This window comes from Sinocyclocheilus rhinocerous, unplaced genomic scaffold (genome assembly GCF_001515625.1).
Source record: "Sinocyclocheilus rhinocerous isolate Xijiao unplaced genomic scaffold, SAMN03320098_v1.1 scaffold8, whole genome shotgun sequence".
In the NCBI taxonomy this organism is placed as follows: Eukaryota; Metazoa; Chordata; class Actinopteri; order Cypriniformes; family Cyprinidae; genus Sinocyclocheilus; species Sinocyclocheilus rhinocerous.
Genome location: NW_015666800.1, coordinates 2262190 through 2279827, shown reverse-complemented (window position 1 = coordinate 2279827; position 17638 = coordinate 2262190).

Below are 17638 nucleotides of genomic sequence, written 5' to 3'. Positions count from 1 at the left end.
TTAAATTAAAAAAAGAGAAAAGGAAAATATCTACCTTTTCACTGACTGCAGCTTACCCACAATGCCTGCACAGAAGAAGTTTAATAGTTTAAACTTTGAGCTAATGGTTCAAATTAATTTCCAGTGTTCCTGTCTGAATAGCGCAGTCTACGGGCAATACGTGAGCGTGATGAGTACAAGTCCGCTAACAGGATTTGGGCGAGTGGAGACGTGCTTTACACTGGCTTCATTCGGTTAAACTTTCGCTAATCTCACTAGGTCCTAACACTGACGTATTGTTTCTCGTATTGTGACAGAATATGCTCAGAGTGGATTCAGTGTAACAGGGCCAATCACATTTAGCTACTTTGAAAGCTCTGCCTTTTTGAGCTCTGCAGAACACACGAAGAGGATGAAATTGTCTTTGCCGTGGCTAAGATGAAATTCATCTCAAGGCCATCAGCACTTAATACTCGTCTGCGTCTTTTGGAACACAGGCTTTCTGGAAAATGATGAATCGGGCTGTTGTGCGCTTGTAATAACCCCGCCGAATGCAAAGGAGAGCTGAAGGAGCCGTAAGACAAAAGACACATTAGCACAGAACGCTATCCCAATCCGACAAAGAGTTCTTGCTGGCACAATTCACACAATTCAAGTAAGATAAATCCACAGCATTTTCTCTCTGCTCTTTGAGAAAAGTGTAGAATTCTGAAATGCACATTACCGCGACCTTCAAGCACCCTTCCGCCGAGCTCCTTATGGATCAGACTTCAATACCCTACAGAATGTAAAGTGAATCCCATGTTTTAGCAGTCTTAAAAGATGGTTTAAGTACTCCTTACATAGTATGAGGTCAGGTATGTACATATACCAGCATGACACATCCTGATCTCATTTGTATTCGTATGCACTTCCACTTTGTATGTTTGGATATATACTGTGAAATATGCTTGTGAAACTATTTACACATGTACAACTTTGTCTTTTTGTCAAATTGTTTTGTGTGTGTGTGTGTGTGTACACTGGTTTGGGTGGTTTATGAGGACACAAATTTGTATAATGACATGGGTATGACATAGGTATTACAATATGAAGGTGGTTTATGAGGACACTTACTGTGTCCCCGTAATTCAAAAGGCTTAAAAAAACATACTAAATGGTGTTTTTGTTTTTTTTTAATCTAAGTTTTCTGTGAGGGGTAGGTTTAGGTGTAGGGGTAGGGCGATAGAAAATACAGTTTGTACAGTATAAAAACCATTACACCTATGGAGAGTCATCGTAAACCACCAATACCAACATGTGTGTGTGTGCGTGTATGCATATAAAAACAGATAAAACGACTTGACGAAAATATATTACATCTCATTCAAAAATATAAATGCTAAATTTGGCAAGCTGCAATCGGTCACAAGTCACATGAAAGCCAATGACATTTGACGTCATTGATTGTGACAACGAATGTGGGCGATTTTCTGCCCATGACGTGTTAAATTACAGTTTTGGTCTTTCATAGAGCTATCATATGGCTTTAGAATGTAACACACAAACAGAATATTCTACGTTTGTGACAATTCTGTGTTTTTTTTAAACTACAGCTATCCCATGGCAAAAAATACTTACCAGTTACAATACTTCATATAAATTAAATATTCCAAAACCTAAAAGGAATTCTGAAAGATTTGTTCATCTCTAAATGTCTCACATGTAAAATGCTAACATTTTGATGCTGTCAATATGCTACCAATGCATGTTTCAGTGTCTATGCATGAGTATGAAAATGTATGTATGCTAGAACTAACCTTAGCGTACATACAAATACTTGTGATTACTAATAAAATCACAGTGCATGACAAGTGAAGAACAGCTCTAATAACAGTTAATTCACTCCATGGTTTCATCACATCCGCAAAGCATTACATGGCTCAGCGAGGCTAACAACTGATGAGCTAAACATGTCTCAAGAGCATGTCTTTGTCCTTTGTATCGTTTCATAATGTGACAGTGCAATTTGAAGCTATAACCTCATGTTAATGCACTGCCCTCAGCATTTGAGTTTTATCTATAACATGTTACAGCGCATTCAACCCTAAGACAAACTGGGACGTCAATAAGAGCTTCTGCCAAGGGCACGAACTCATGTGCTGTCCAATCGATACACAGGGAGACTGTAAATACTATTAGAGACAGTTAGCTCTTTTAGTACAACTCATTACCCCAATATGCTCGTGAAACCTTTGTAAAATTAAGGCAATTATGTTCAGGGATATAAAACCGCACCATCGACACATCTCAAGCACGAAGAGGTTTGTGAATTCTTGTTTCGGAGTTGTTTTTCAGCCAATAAGAATGACCCTTTTGGTTTCAAATAATCAGACAGAGGGCAATAAAAAAGCTAATTGTGATTTGCTTTTAAGATAATCATAATCTCTGGAATCCAATTCTGTATCCTATTTACTCTGAGTGTGGCTTCTCAAAATTAAAATGAGTCTATCAGCCGGGAGTATCATAAATGGGTATTTATCAGGATTAGAGGATTTTGAAGCCCATCTGAACTCGTTCTCTCTCTCTCTCTCTCTCTCTCTCGCTATGCTGCCCACCCCCTACTTTTCTTTTTGACGCCGTGCAATTACTATGCCAGAGTACCAAAAGTGACATGTTTGAAGAACAGATAAAAATACATAAATTGGCTAGTAATGGCGATATTTCCTCAGCTTTAGAAAAACCCATTTATTCTCTCTCTCAACAAATGAAGGCACTGTCATTCCCCCACTCATCTCCCCAGCCAGAGGGCCCTGCCACAATTTCTTTGCTCTAAGTGAATGGCGGAATGCAGATTAGGCCCTGCGCTAACTAGAGCTCTCGGGGCTCACCGGTATCTGCTTCCTGCGCTTTCTCCATTTTTAAATCAGTCGTAATGGGGGCAGGACCTCTGGAGCACTAAAAATAGGGAACTGACATACCGGACAAACTGTGAATTTTTTCCCGAAGAGGTGGCGATATTGCACATCTGTCACTGCTGTGTAGAAAATTACCAACGGCAGGACAAAAAAGAGAGAGATGGGAAGAAAGAGACAGGATACGATAACTAAGCTAAACAAGAAGGGTTGGCTCTCAGAGCTGGAGGCCTTTGTCACCGAGTATTGACTCCTGCGTCCTTAATTGTTCATTCATTTATCCAGTGGTGTTTGTGTTGACACAGTAATTAAAGGCAATCATGCCGTTTACCCCATACCTTTACTAATGAATAATCATGCAGTTTACCCCATGTGCCTGTGCTAATGAATAAATAAAAGCACTAGGAGATTCGGGGGTAACAAATGAAAGGCTTCCTAAATGTCCAATTTCACTAACAACAGCATTCTAACAGGGGTTTTCTCAGCTTTTTCAGTGATTATTCAACTTTTAAGATATTGAAAGGACCAAGACAAAATGGACATTTAGGATTTCTTCCCAAAAGATATTCACAAAAATATGGAAATGGCTCATTCAAAAAAAAATTATAAATAAATAAATATACACACAAATAATAATAATAATAATAATGTAATAATAATAATAACTTTGTATTTTAGTTTAAGTCAATGTATTATCTACCATTTCTTTGTATTTTTTTCTGGCATTTGTTTAATAGCAATTGTTTCATTAGTTAAAAAAAAGACTATAGCCTATCAATACATATCTTTTACAAATATCACAGCTGAAACAGCACGGATGTTCATTTGATATCATACAAACACCCATATGCAAGATATTTTAGGTCAAAATCTGTCTGTGACCTCACCAAGTGGTCTCATTATGTACTTCAATTAGGGTTTAGATTCAGCTCAGTTATTTTTAAATATAACTTGGATACAAGCCACTGTGCTACTTTCCCATGCATTATAATTAATCCAAAAACTACAGTACATTCATGCGATGCCAATGCTGATTAACTGAATGCACAGAAATCTGTGTTAAGGTGTAACGCTGATGTAAAGTGCTTTCGAGTGTAAGCCCAGGTTGAGGTGAGAGGCGAGGGAAATCTGCTATTCTATATGTCAGGTGTGTGGAGTTAATGAGGCTTGACTGTGCTGGGCACCAGCAGGACTTTTCATGGTCCAGTTGTTAGTTGCATATCAGTTACAGCAAATCAGTAAAATAAATGAGTTGTTAAAAGCTCAAGTTACGCCAGAATGCCAAACCTCCCCAGGCTAATTCTTACAGTTGTCCTTCTAACATCCTATGCATGTGCTTTTTGGTGCTGTAAGAACATTTTTAAAATATCACATTGTCAACACTACTTTGTGCCGGCTCTCTGTTTTAATCTTATCAAAACAGATGATCTGACCGAATACCTCAAGACAGTTGGTACTAACTCCTTTTTTTTAACTGTTCGTAAGAGCCATCTAATTTTGTTGAGTGCTCATAAACTCTCAAATCAATACTGATTTTTGCTGATCATTTCATGCCACTTATCACTACTACTAAATGAAGCCATTAGTGACCTACAGTCTGTTGGTAGTTAGAATAAGGTTTGTGTGCACTGACCCCAGATTAACAAGGTAAGGATAGTACCACTTCCACATGCTGACACATTACACTACACTTGAACAATCAAAAAAAACCAACAACATACATATAATATGCGAATCAAAAGTGTTTGATTTGATTATAATACTAATATTGTATTTAATATTTTAAATTAGCTTTGATTTTTTATGTTCAGGTTTCATTTTAATTAAAGTTTGTCATTTTTTATATTTTTTAAAATATTTTTCTATAGCTTTATTTATTTATTTATTTATTTTTCAGTTTTAGTTTTAGTAATTTTAGTACTTCAACATATTTATTTCAGTTATTTGCCAAGGCAATATTTCTAATTTATTCTAAACATTTTTTATCTATTTTCTAATATTTATATTTTATTAGATTTTAGCCGTTTTTGACATAAAATTTCTCTCCCTCTCTCTCTCTATATATAGGTTATATAACCAATAAAATACTATAAAAAATACTATACTAAGTTCTCAGAATTGTATTCGCATACTGCATCTGGAATAACACTAGATGGGTGGAAAAAAGAATAAAACAGCTGACATAAGTGGACACTGTCATGGTTTAAACACAGCTAACTAAAGCCTGTTTTTCCTGATCAGGCTCTGTGAGTGACACTGTGATTAATAGCGGTAAATAATGGGAGATGAGGCCGTGATTCTCCCTCCGCACACCTGTGTGCTGGGTGCCATATTGCAAGACTGACTTTAGAAGCCCGACATCTGGTGCCTGGCTCCTCTCGCTCCTAATATTTAAAGATGAGGAGCTGAAGCCAAGTCACCCTTTCAGTATCACCCACAAATGTGTGTGCATCTGGTATGTCTACAGTATTCCTGCAGTGATCATTACAAAATAAACAATGACAAACATACTGTATGTTATTCTAGAATATAATTTTGTATCAGTAAAGAATTTTTGTCTGGCATTTAGGGTCACTGCTATGAAACTATAAATGACAAAACAGGTTGGCAAGAGAAAAGGAGACAGAGCAGCTAATGAAGGGATAATCTCAAATGAAAGCCAAAGCACTGTAAGTCCTTTAATTCATCTAATGGTGTTCAGTACAGGCTGTGATCATGTTTCAAATTCGGATCAGATCACCCAGATTGCATAACAGCATCCACTATGGCTTGTGAGTAATACAGGTCCTCTTTTATGGCAAATATAAAAACAAAACTGACTTTAAATATATATATTACACACACACCCACACTAAAATTAAGCCATTAATTGTGAATAAGTATGCATGGAAAACTTGCAGGAAATATTTTATGACTTTTAAAATGTGTTGCAACTGCCAAACAACCATCAAAACTTTGGCAACATGCTCTTTAGAAACATCTGATAATGGTGTTGACTTTTGGGGATCATGTGACATGCTTGTTTCAAAAGGTCAAGTAATTTAGTGCTGTGGGTCTACCAGAGGATCATCCAACACTGACCTGATGTTGAGGAGGCGTGACAGAAGAGTGACAGGTTAATCACCATCAGGACTTTTTCCAGCAGTGGAAAATGCAAAAGAATGACTAATTAATTGATTGAGTATCACTGGGAAGAAGAAAGTGATTCTTTTTGAGGAAGCACAGAGATTGAAGCTCAAAATGAATTATTAGCTATTTTATACAGACAAAAAATATCACGTTTTTGGGTAGTCGTGGAGGAGTGATTCATTCATGTAATGTTATTATGAAGACCACAACAACATTTGTTATTATTCAAGGTGCCCACTGATAGAAGCATTAAAATGGAACATCAGCCATAACCTTTTTATTTATTTACATCACATTTCCAATTTGTCCAGTGGGAAGAGTTCTAGTTATCTGCTGGTATCTAAAATGCTTTTCTTCTCCTTGAATCCCTCAGGGCAAAACTTTTCTCTGACTTCCTGTTGTGTCTTCTCCTTGTTTTGCAGGGCACTTCCTGCCTGCAGAGGAAGTTAATCAGCTCTTTAGCCTCTCAGCAGTCATCCTGTAGCTGCCCCTGAGCTCTGGAGAGGGGTCAGGCCATCCAGTCAAGACCCTCTTTGATAAAGCTTTGTATTTGGGGCGATTGGTGAAGATAACACAGCATGCTAGAACATACCCTTGCGCTGGTAGGCGAAGAATGTCCTTGCCTGGTCAATCTCCGAGGGCAATCGCCAGAACTCATGGGGTCCAATCTGATCTTGATCTTAGGGCTCACTATATGTTGAAAGCTTTGGGTGTACCATTTGTGCCATGTCTAAAAATGCTCCCGTATCTGCACCAGCTGAGCAGCAATCAGATATGGCCAAAGGTCACAGGGCCACCTATGTATGTAGTAATATCTAACAGTCCACTATCATCATCTGGATTCCAACACCCCGTGCTACAGTATCAATGGATTTTTAAAAAATCCAGATTTAGTTCAACAATGCACTACAACTTCATGTGCAGTTGAGAAAATGTTAACATTTTAGGTCCCCAACCCGTCTGAAAAATACTGTAAATTTTAAAATGTTTACCTAAAGTACATCTAAAACTAACTTCTGTCAAGTAAAACCACTGTTTATACTAATGTTATACACTGTATAAACTACTGTTAAAATTTTTGATCAGCAAGATTTTTTTTTTTTGGAAAGAAATTAATACTTTTATTTGGCAAGGATGCAACAAATTGATCAAAAGTAACAGTAAGGACTAATAGATAGTTAAAAAAGAAAGAAAAAACAAAAAAGAAGAACTGTTTCTTGAGCACCAAATCAGCAGATTTGAAAGATGTGATACTGAAGACTGGAGTAATGACTGCTGAAAATTCAGCTTTGCATCACATGAATAAATTGCATTAAAATATATTAAAATTGAAAACCATTGCCATCAATCACAAATCAATACCTACAAATTACAAGTACTAATGAGACCAGGCTTTATATAACCTTAAGGATTAAATGCATTTAATCATCATTTAACTCCCTTTATAGCATTATAAAATAAATATGCATTATGTGTGTGTGTGTGTGTGTGTGTGTATCAATAAGGTTTATATCAATAAGGTAACATTTCAGTTCAAACTCAAAGCTGGTCTTCACTAATTACTCCATTCACAGGAATCAAATCATTTCAGAAAATAGATTTGCAAATTATTTATTGCTCAAGCAAAGGCTGGTTTGAGCTTTTAAAAAGTAACAACTTGTTTTAATATCTACAATAAATATTCAGATTTTCAGGTGGTTCAGACAGGCAAACATGATACTAAACCCTTTTCAAAAAAAAAAAAAAGATTTTCTACGAACAGTTCCATGGTTTAAGTTGTAATAGGTATTTAACTCAAGAATTACAGCATCACATCTAACTATACTGTATGGTATACTCAATCTGAGCGCTTTTAAGGATAGACTATTGCGAAAGTTAAATCTATTTACACTATAATCATCAACCCAATTACATCTATAACAAAACTATAGATGTAATTGGGTCTGTAGATGTAAATCTATGCTCTTTTAAAGATATACCAAGGTTTAAACAACAACCTCTTAGTATAAAACAAATGCACTAAGAGTGAGATTTCAGCATCAATATTTCATACGAAAAAGAGCATGTTTATAAACAACAGCAACATTTATTTTGAATGGGAAAGATTGCTAATTTTGAGACCGCCAGTAATAACAAACAAGTCAACCAAGACTGGAGCTCTCGTCTTGTATGCCGAGCGGGCACGCTCAGATGAGAGTGTAGAAAGGTCCAGCGATAGGATTTGAAAGGCGTTACACTTGAGTGCCTCCATGATTTGCATTTAGTGACTGAGACACATAAATGGCGCTGGGCTGTACGTCCAATTGTTTGTGGTCAAGCGGCGCGGCGTCGGTAATTACGGATAACGTCGGATGCTTTCCAACACCTCAGGGTCAGACCAGACTTTCTGTGAGCGATCACAAACAATTCAGCACACAATTCAGATTTTAAACCCTCAAAATACTGATAATTAATATGGCGGTGATAAGGGAATGGTGTAATTTGAAAGCACGCCATATTTTATTGCGATGTAGCGAGGAAGGGATTGGGAGGAGTGAGGAACTCATCAATGAGTAATTTTTCTTTTCTTTCTTTTTTTTACAACATTATAAATTTGACGGGGGAGAATATGGAAGGGAAAATGCTTTTAGTGTGTGATTTATACGAGTGTGATGGAAGAATCATAGATCACCACAGCAAGTCGACAGGCACTGATGGGCCATATGAAGAGTGCTAATGCCGTCAGAACAAAATGTAACCAATCTTTGGACGCCCTCAACCATGCAATATGCCTAATAGAAACTCCAAAACTATCAGGCTGTCAGGGGCTCGCTCAGTAAAGGGCCTGGCTCAGGAGATGTTAGATGGGAGACAAGTGGTATAAATGTACCTGTTGTGGACCTTCCACCCTCCACACACAATCGGATACAGGTTGAGGAAATGCTCAAAGCTCATTTTAATTTTGCCCCTAACAGTAATAAAAGCTTGTCTGCCTTGACACTAATTTATAAAAGATGCTTTTAGCATCAGGCAAAATAGGAAATAAAATAACAGGCAATAAATGAGCAACAAAACAACATAAAATATGCACATAACTCCAGAACTACACCATGACATGGTCACTGCAACAGTGAGGCTGTAAACAAATCGAAGCCAGCAATTATGTTTATCTTTATGTTTAAAAGTTAGGGGTCAGTAAGATTTTGTTCTTAAAGAAATTAATAATTTTATTCAGCAAGGATTAAACTGATCAAAAGTGACAGTAAAGACTTTTAAAATTGTTACAAAAAATCAATTTCAGATTAATTTTTGAACTTTTTAAACTTTCTTTTAATCAAAACACTCCTGAAAAAAATGCATCTTGGTTTTCGCCACCTTTTTGACATTGATAATAATAAATAAAGTTTCTTGAGCACCAAACCAGCAAATTAGAATGATTTCTGAATAATGTGACACTGAAGACTGGAGTAATGGCTGCTGAAAATTCAGCTTTGCCATCACTGGAATAAATTACAATTTAAAATATATTAAAATGGAAAAGTATTTTAAATTGCAATAATATTTCATAATATTACTGATTTTATTGTATTTTTGATCAAATAAATCCATCCGTGGTAAACATGATATTCTATTCTTTCAACAACAAATAAAAGCACAGTACTTTTGAATGGTAGTGTATTCTCTCTGGGTACTTGTGTCACTATTATACAAGACCTGGCAACAACATTTTACTCTAACTTTAGATCATTTAAATCTTACATTAAAGGAAAAAAAAAAGAGCAAACTGTTTTCTGAGCAAATGGCGGATGGCAACAGTTGCTAAGGAAAGCGTGATCAGTATCATTTTAAGGTGCAGTGTTTCTAAAGTGTTTCTTTATCTTCATAAAAATAAAGCATTTATTTTCATGATATTATGTGTTTTATTAAAATTTGTTATTTAAATTTTTTTATTTTTTTCAGAAAACCTGAATGTACAGTACTAGTAATTAAAACTAATTAATTTAATTAATTAATTACATTATTGATAGTAAATAATATACATACAATTTTCTCTGTTTATGTTCTCTTTCCACTATAGAAACCTGAATGTACAGTACTAGTAATTAAAACTAATTAATTTAATTAATTAATTACATTATTGATAGTAAATAATATATACATACAATTTTCTCTGTTTATGTTCTCTTTCCACTATAACTCAAATTGACTCTGAACCTACGGACATGGCATCATGACAAACACACCAAACCACACCCCTCATCCCTTGACACACACACACACACATGGTGAGGCCTTTAATCACCTCTGTGCGCTCTGACTCTAATGTCCTAATGGAGAGTCACAGCACACCTCAATGTATTTATCATAAAAGCCAGTGCCAGTGTGAAAACCTAAACAGTCTGACCTCCCTCTCTCTCACCTAATGCCTCTCCCTCTATTCCTGCACTCCCCTGGTGAAAACATGTAATTCTACTTCCATTAAGCAGAATATGCAGCCCTTCACGCTGGGGAGCGAGAGGGGCACGAGTTCAGTTCCTCCACATTCACTGCATAGGTGCAGCTCACGCAGTTCATTTTAAAGCAAGGAGGTGAAGACAACCCTGGAGGTAAGGTGACAAACCTTAGCTTACTATTTTATTTATTTATTTATTGGGGGGTGGGGGTGCATTAGCTACATTATTTGTTTATAATTGGAATACTGGATATGAATATTACATATTATTGGAATATGGATAATGGATTATGAAATATGCTATAATGAAAAATTAGGTACATTTGGACCAGAATCAAAAGAGATAGTACATACAATTATGGGGAAAGAGAAGGGGGGAGGGAGTTGGATCAGGTTCGAACCTGTGTCTCTCACATTAGCACCACAGCTCCTGCTTTAAGCCAAAAGTGACATCATCACGACTCTTGTGACGATGCACATCTTCATAAGGCTCAGTTGTGTGCTGTTAATATTGAATTTACATTGGATGAATTTGAGGGGAGGCTGGTTGAACAGATGTTCCTGTATTTTTTTTGAGTCAGAGAACTACCACAAATAACATTAAAAGCAACATGCTGTCATTAAACTGACTTTCATACAGTAGCTAACAGGAAATAACAATGAGCAATTCTTTTACAGAATTAGTCCAGCATAATGTTCATTTCTACATATATTAATACATACATTTATTTATTTTAGTTGATGTTTTATGAATGAACATCAACAACAAAGCAGAATATAGTGTATTTATTTGTATAAATAAATTAGCATTAACCTACATTAATAAATTCTGTAAAAAAAATTTTTTTTAAAAGTTAGTTCATACCAAATTCATTACCTAAAGTTAACAAATTGAACTTTTTCATAACAATTATTACCAAAGTATTACCAAAAGTATTTATACAAGTACTTTTCAACTACATTTTGTATAGTGACACATAATGTCCAAACAATATGATGAGAATATTTATTAAGAGAAAAAAGGGGGGTTTTATACTATGGAAAACTACATGTATTTTTTCCTAACATGCATTTTATATCCAGTTTAATAATGTATCAATCTATAAAATGTAAACTGGCACTACAATCTACATACTATTCATTTGTGTCCACATCCTCCATATATGACCATCTGCCAGTGAACAATTACAATTTGAACACAGAGAGGTGCATGTGAAGTCTATATTAACCATGAATCACAAGGAAAAGACATGCATCCGCTCATATACATACACAAACACATCTGGCTCCTGGTAGCCTTTTCTCTCTGCATTTCTTCCAGTTTGTTAACCTTCGTGCTGCCAGCTAGAGTATCAGAAGAGGGCAGAGACACCTCACATGAGATATCTGTTATTGAAAAAAAAAGTCTGCATAGCCCGAGAGCCTGGCGTCTGATGCAGTGGTGACAGCTATGTGTGTCAACAGCGATCAAGAGTGAAGCGTAGACAACAGGTACTCTCTTTCTCCGTTTCTCTCTCTCTTGTCAGTCAGTGGATCAGCAGCAGCGGCGGCTAGCACGTGCCTCCTGGCCTGCACCGGCCCGAAGGCGGCCTGCCGGCACCAGGCCACTTGAAACGGGCAGATGTGACTATGGTTCCTGGCATTTGGCAAGACTGCTCAGCATCAAGCAGACGGGGATGGGGCCGGACAAAGCATCAGCTGTAGTGCCAGTGCAGGGGGCCCTGGCAGTGTCATAACATAAGGGGGGCCGAGAACCCTATCTCTCTTTGCCTCCTTTCCTCGACTCTCCCTCCACAATCACGCTCCGCCTAAGCCAGCAGCACCCACTGTCACAAGCCATCACCGCCCCACAGGGGAAACTGCAAGTGCACAGCACAGACGAAGGAGAGGAGAGAATCGGGCGCTCGTGCTAGTAAGCTAAGTGGCCACAAATGGCGCCGTCACATGCGATATTACATGCGTCCTCTTGAGGTGTTTTTTCCCCCTGCAATTTTCAACATTGCCAAGTCGGACACAATAGAGCTTGCCGAAGCCTGATAAACAAACAAAGTTGAGCAGGAAGACAAAACAGCATTTAGAAGAAAAGAAAAGGGCAAGAAGATGATAACCCGTGGCCAGATCGGCACGGGGGGAAATTGCTGAAGACATCTGCAAGATGTATGTCTTGGATTCAGCTTGAGAGGACAAATAGGAAATAAAACTGTCTGAACCGCGCTGAAGCGATGGCAAAACGTTGCCGAAACTACGGCAGAACAACACAGAGATAGAGTGTGTGAAAAAGCTGTCATGTGACAGTGAGCAGTCTGTGTCAGGAGTGTGACGTGTCGTGGTGTGACAACTGTTCTAGTTTCATCGGTGTGGCTGGTGGGAGAGGGGGGCCCTGCAGACACGCTCAGACTAACAGAGCAAAGTTTCTTTCTTTCACCTGTTGTCTGAGCTTCAGTGCATTAATCTTCATTAGGCTGCGACTTGCACCGCACTGAAAGCATCGAACCCTCGACTGTGTTACTCAAGCCCTTGTTGTGTGTAACACAACAAATGTCACGACGAATGAACCATTAGCTCACAACAGCTGCCAGTCATCACCTCAAAAATTACAACAATCTCAAACACTACAAATTTATATTTTGATTGATTATAGCCTGACATTCATTGGTCTTTGGGGTCTAATACTGATTCCTACACTATAAAATTTTTTTTTTTTTCTAAGTTGTAAATAAAGCAAAGATTATTGGAGTATGTGTTACAAAGAAATACTATTTCAATCTTTCTACTTCTAAATGTCATGTTTAATTCACTGTGTTACTTGCTGTTTCTTTGTATTACTTGTGCAATTTACTAGCAATTTCTGAGTTAAAATTTATTTTACACCAAATGTTTTAAAAATATCTGATTACTGATATAACTGTAAATAATTTTAGTTTTAAACATGGTTTAAATACTGTACCCATTCCTTGATGTGAGAAATACACCTGTATGTTACGTTTTTATTCAGCCTTAGACTAAACAAAATAAATCAAGAACAATTATTATTATTATTTATAAATACAACAATAATAACAGTAAAGTTTATTATTATTATTATTAGAAATTATTATTATTGCTAGAAAAAGTGCTAGAAATAAATAATAAATAAATATGTTAAAAAATGAAACATTTAAGAATAAATTACACTTTCATAATAAACTCACCACAAAAACTGGAGCCTAGATTAGTCTTCAAATAAATTTGACTAACAGACGTTTCCTATTATTAAATTATCTTTATCATCAACAAAATGTGTGTCAAAGGCCAACAAATGAAATAAACCCTTTTTAACAGATGATAAAGCAGTGATTGTAAAGGGTGAGCCATATCAAGTTGCTCTTGAAGATAAATAACAGCTGAATAATTTGCTGGGCCAGAGTGATAAAAGGTAGTGATTTGTATCCACTGATGAACATCAGGAAAGACCTCAGAGTTGTAAATGAAACAATCCCTCAATGACCAGCACCTGTCTTACCTTTATATGAGCATAAGTCATCCAGTCTAAGGAATTTGACACTTTACACAGGTTTGGGGTCGGTGTGGTTTACTTCATCATAGCAAAGCAAATTGATTATATGGGAGGTCCTATATCAGTGCAAAATAAAAAGTTAAATGTGTCTGAATGAAAGTAAAATTCACTTGACTTAAACCATTTTTTTTTACATTTTATTTTTATTGTTATTTTAACAAGTCTTCTGTTTGATTGGATGAATAAATTAAATGAATGCTTTTAATTGGTCACTTTACCTGATTTGAGGTCGTTCTACTGTAATTGCACCCAGGAGCCAGTTATTTCCCAGACATTTGAGCACCATCAGCATTTTGCCCCAGTGCTGTTTTCATTGAGGACAGTATATTTCATGATTGACAGTCACACAATTCAGTTCAAACACTGAATAACACAAAATAATAGTCTCAAAAGCTTTAGATTTATTCACTATTAATAACAGTTACTTCAAATTTCAACAAATTTCAAATTTCAACAAGCTGATTTACTCACTAAAAACTCATACAGATCATGTTTTCAGACCATTTCAAGTCTTATTTTGACGTAACAAAGTGGTTACATCTAAGTGTGTGAGTTGTTTACTTTTTTAAATGAGTCTTCCCATTAATGCCATTATATTGTTCATTCAGACTGATTCGCAAATGTAGAACGTGCATGAACACAAGAGGTGGGATTTATCACATGAACCAATCACAGCCGAACATAACCAGTCATATCCAATCATATGGTGATGGAGGCATTGCCTCCTCTCACGTGATTTTCCCCCCATTCATTCTCAATTACCCCCCCACTGCACGCAGGCATGTGCTCTGCACAGGTTGAGCCCTACCTGTGCACGTGCCTGATTGCACCCCAAAGCCAGTTATTTCCCAGACATCCGAGCACCATCAGCATTTTGCCCCAGTGCTGTTTTCATTGAAGACAGTATATTTCATGACTGACAGTCACACAATTCAGTTCAAACACTGCTGAGACCAGGACAGGATCAACAAGGGTGACCAAATCTACACAGAAAAACAGAACAGACTATGATGCTGAAAGATGAAGGGAGAGGAGGATGAGAAGCAGAAAAGTAGAAGAGGAAAGAGGTTTTACCTGCTGGCCATTTTTAATGAGCACTTCACTTCTGATGGCCAACCACTCTCACACATACATACAATAACACATGCCTAATTCATGTAGCAAACCATATATAGAGTAGAGCAATATATCCTAATGTGCCACATAAAATACCGATTCAAAATAAAATGAATTAAATATCTAATTAAACATTATTAGAGGGGTATTAATTGCTATAATCCAAAATGCTGATAATGCAATTTTATTGCATTACATTATGTCAGGAATGGACATATGTCAGCTATGACATAGAAAGTTTGGATGCACTAACTGAATTTATTTTTCTTATGACCTCCAGCACTTTTACTTGTGTCTCCTGCTTCTCTCCGGTTTTTGAGTTTCAGAAGAAAGAAAAAGAAAAGATCATCCAGTAAAGTCAGTGTCCCATGATCCTCAAACTCGTATTTTCAATCTTCAGTAATGCTCTTGAAAATGAATAGTCAAGTGAGCAAATTTCATCTGGAGCTTTCACACCATTTTATCTCTCTTCTGGGTTCTCACTGTTTGCTCTGCATTAATAATATAGTCAAAACTGAGCCCAATCAATTCAAAAACCATCTGTGTTTAACACAGTACAATGAACTTTCACTGCATCTCCACTTTTGTCTAATGTCAGTGTATTATCTTCAAGGAAATAGTGTTACTAAAACTTGCGGCTGACTCTTTTAACTAGACACCTAATTCTATCTCCGAGCAAGAAAGTCAAAAAAAAAAATCAAAGGGGTGACAAAAAGGGGGTAGATAAGAGAAAGGGAGAGAGAGCGAGGAGATATAAGCAAAGAGACAGAAAGAGCAAGGGGAAAAATGGATAATAAAGGGAGAGTGTGGAGGGAGAAGTGCACCTGACTGGAAGGAGGGTGGTGATGTATGCGGGCCTGTCAGCGGGGGGAAGATGCAGTGCGCTCTTCCTCAGGGAGGCTATCTCCCTCCCACCGCGTGCCGAGTGCTTTCTCCAGTGAAAAGGTCATCTCATCTGAATCAGGAGAGAAATATGCACAGATCAAGCACAGTTTACAAGTGATAACCATCCAAAACAATTCTAAACAACAGATCTAAATCTAAGTGATGTAATGCTAAATTTCTCCAAATTTGTTCCGATGAAGAAACAAACTCATAAAAATCTGCCATTGTTGATTTTCTCAATTTGCCCAAAAGAAGGTGTTGCAAAAAGTTCATTTAGGATCCATCTTTGTGTATAAAACAGCACAAGGGTAACGTTGAGAATGATTATTAATATTAATGATATAGCCAGCAATAATAATGAGACTCTTGAGCAAGAAAGTCAAAAAAAAAAATCAAAGGGGTGACAAAAAGGGGGTAGATAAGAGAAAGGGAGAGAGAGTGAGGAGATATAAGCAAAGAGACAGAAAGAGCAAGGGGAAAAATGGATAATAAAGGGAGAGTGTGGAGGGAGAAGTGCACCTGACTGGAAGGAGGGTGGTGATGTATGCGGGCCTGTCAGCGGGGGGAAGATGCAGTGCGCTCTTCCTCAGGGAGGCTATCTCCCTCCCACCGCGTGCCGGAGAAATCGATGTAAATGGGTCCCTGAGGACTGTGGGTAATAAGGATTACTTCTGTGAATATACCAATCCATACAACAGGCCAATGAAAACTTGTCAGATGTAGTCTTTGGGATTGTGTGAGTGTTTCTCACATTGTGTGCTGTGCGTATGTGTCCATGGCCTGCGGACTATTGAAGTGTGCAGGCATGCAAGTGTGTAAGTCTAGATTGATTTGCATATTGTATTTTAATAATGTGTACATAGACGGTATCTGTTGCTTTTTAAATTTTTGCTTGACAATGTATGACACAGCAGAAATCTATGAGTATTTGTGGCTTTTAGTCTGTTATCTGCTTTGAGGTACTACTGTTCAAATGTTAGGTATGATTTGTTTTACTTTTTAAGAAGTTAATACTTTTATACAACAAGGATGGATTAAATTGATTGAACATTTCTAATGTAAAGTTTTCCATTTCAAATAAATGTCATTCTTTTAAACTTGCTATTCATCAAAGAATCCTAATAATAAAAAAGGATCACTGTTTCCCCAAAAACATTAAGCAGTTTTCAACATTGATAATAATAAAAATGTTTCTTGAGCAGTAAATCAGCATATTAGAATGATTTCTTAAGGGTCAAGTGACACTGAAGACTGGAGTAATGGTAAATTCAGCTTTGACATCACAGAAATAAATTACATTTTAAAATATATATAAAAACAGTTATTTTTAAACTGTAATACTATTTCAGTATATTGATGTTTTTACTGTACTTTAATCAAATCAGGCTTAGTGAGCATACGAAAAATTATTTTAAAAACATTAAAAACACCCACCAACAAACTTTTGAAAGGTGTAGTGTATATGTTAACGTCACCTTAATAGTTGACAAAAATGGACAAATGCACAAATATGTGCATTTAAAAATATATGGATTTCCCTCATCAGAATACCATCTTCTAATGATTAGCAAGTAAATGATGGTTTGTTGGTGTGACATAGCTAAAGCCTAACAAAAGCAACAAGCCATTCGATAAGTCCCATCCAAA